General features: G+C 48.0%; 1 pseudogene; it reads right to left on the reverse strand.

The window, feature by feature from the left end:
* Positions 1–1796: 1796 nt before the first annotated feature.
* Positions 1797–1905, reverse strand: LOC114672557 (5S ribosomal RNA; annotated as a pseudogene).
* Between the last annotated feature and the right edge of the window lie 672 nt (positions 1906–2577).

Here is a 2577-nt window from a genome sequence, read left to right on the forward strand (position 1 = left end):
TTCTCAATAGGAAGGCATCGAATGTGGTCTGTGTATGGTAGGAGTTTTCGGGAGCAGAGGTAAGATGATTGTGTTGGTTGTCATGGTCTTTGTTGAAAGGACCCGACCTAACTCTGTGGTAGCAATTGAGAGGTGGTGGGAGAAGTGAATCCTGAAGTACTAGGAATAACAGGAGAAGGCCTTACCTAGGACTGCTCCACTGACCATAAGCCCTGAGGGGAGGTGCCAGGGAGAAGGCTAACTTGATATGGTACAGGGACGCTGTTCAGTCACTATAAGAGGAGAGTCAGAAGCAAAGGGCTGCAGCATCATGCACCCTGCAGAAGTAAGTCCACACTGAAATCTGCTCTGGACAGCTCTGACTGGTGCCTCTCCCACAGTCCCTGCCCAAAGAAGTGGTCCTAGATGCCGCAGACTTCAGCCCTTTGCTGTGCTTCCTTGTTTGCCGTAGTTCATTGGCTTGGGGTGGACACCCGAGCCCTGGGTGAGAATCCAAAGTCTGACAAGTGGCTTGTGACATGTTCTGCAGTGAAGTTCTGTCCAGAGATGAATGAGATGAACTTGGTTAGGGGCATTCTCCATCTGATGGGTGCAGGTACAAGGCAGTGATGTGGAGCTGAGACTGATAGCCGCCATTTGGCCAAACGTAAGAAGTGTAGGCAGAGGAAGCTGCTAGGAGGGAGCATTCCTCCTGTTTCCTTTTGGACAGATTATCTAGAGTAGCATTCCCGGCCTCTTTCTGCCCCCTCATCCACTCCTCTTAAGAGAAGAAGTGGCAGTTTCGGTGGAATTTAATCTTCCCTCTGCCATGCAGTGACAGGCAAGCTTAAAGCCTCTGCCCCTGCAATTACTTCAGTTTAATTCCAGGATTACATATTAGAGAATCCCCTTGGTGGTAACCTAAGCCACATTCTGCAAACAGCTTCACCAGTAATCAAGATAATATTTTAATCTCCATCTGCCTGATCGCTGCGTCTATCTCTCTTTAGTCGGTTCTGAACTTGACTAAAAAAATGTAATAATGTATTGATTCCCCAGACTCTTAACACTGGTACATGAACTGGGGACCTCGGAAAGGAGATAATGTGTCCAGTTTGGGGATCAAAATAGCGGATACAGCCTAGGCTGGTGACTTTTCACCCTGTCAGTCTGCAGTGACCTGTATTTGGCTGTGTGGCTAGTTTTTGCCGCTGTGTAGGGGCTTCTAGTTGGCCTCGCCTTGTAAGAGGCTTAGGCCCTGGGCTTAATTAAGGGAACCACATGGGAAAATGATGTTGGTGGCTCACTGCAGATTATGGTGGCTTCGCCTACAGGCAAAAGGGTATTTTTATACAGGAAAGTGTGGTTTTCTATACAGACAGGGCTGCGTATAAGGGCGCTGCTGCTTGGGCCTTAACAGATGCCCAGCTGAGAGGTCAGACATAGCTGACCTTGAACAAGGCTGTAGTTATTGTTCAAGTCTTGAACCAAGTCTTGGTATTGTGGGGAAGGCTGAGAGAGGGATTTAATCATCAAAAGAGAGTCTTAGAATCTCAGTGAAGGCTTACCTTGAAACAGGTAGAGGCCCAGGAACAATTTTTTTTGCTCCTCTTGCTGTGCTTCTACAAAAGTACCTAAATTCCGTGTGGACCTCACTAGTGTGTACATGAGGCTTCCAGCTGTGAATTGTTAATGCCAGGCCTAACTCGTCTGCTATTGAACTGGCTGCCTCAAATTCCATTAACTGCACTCAAGGACAAAAGGGAGTGGGTACAGAGCAATTTCTAGTGTTCTTTGTCTCTTATAATTTATTTTAAAGGCCATAGCACCTGATATTCCCAGGCAGTCTTCCATCCAAATACTAGACAGGCCCAACCCTGCTTAACATCTGAGATCAGGTGTGTCCAGGGTAGTATGGCCTTAGACACGTGTTCTGTCTTAAGAATGACTCCTGACCAGGCACGGTGGCTCATGCCTGTAATCCTAGCACTTTGGGAGGCCAAGGCAGGCAGATTGCCTGAGGTCAGGAGTTGAAGACTGGTCTGGTTGACAGAGTGAAACCCTGTCTCTACTAAAAGTACAAAAAAATTAGCCAGGTATGGTGGTGTGTGCCATAATCCCAGCTACTCGGGAGGCTGAGGCAGGGGAATTGCTTGAACCCGGGAGGTGGAGGTCGCAGTGAGCCTCTGCATTCCAGCCTGGGCGACAGAGCAAGACTGTCTCAAAAAAAAAAAAAAAAAGTGACTCCTGTAATGCTGCCCCACTAGGAGGTCCATAGGCTTGCTCTGTGTCTTCGTTTGCTTTCCTCCAAGAGCTGAGTTGAGACTGGGTGCAGAGAGGGTGTGTTTGTTTCCTTTTTGTTTTGCTTTTGAAATGACCTCAGGAAGCTAAAGTGAGAGGATGGGGTAAGTGAGAGGATGGGGTAAGTGAGAGGATGGGGTAAGTGAGAAAGGGAAGGAGGGAAAGCAAGAAAGGGTATATTATGGAGTTGGTTTTCACCATGGGCAACAGGAGCCCTCTCGGAATTGAGTAGACTACACTAAGGTTGTCTGTGGAGTGTGGGAAGCTGGGCTATTTATCTGCTGTGCCCTGTTCCAC

Source organism: Macaca mulatta, chromosome 14 (assembly GCF_049350105.2).
Source record: "Macaca mulatta isolate MMU2019108-1 chromosome 14, T2T-MMU8v2.0, whole genome shotgun sequence".
Lineage (NCBI taxonomy): Eukaryota > Metazoa > Chordata > Mammalia > Primates > Cercopithecidae > Macaca > Macaca mulatta.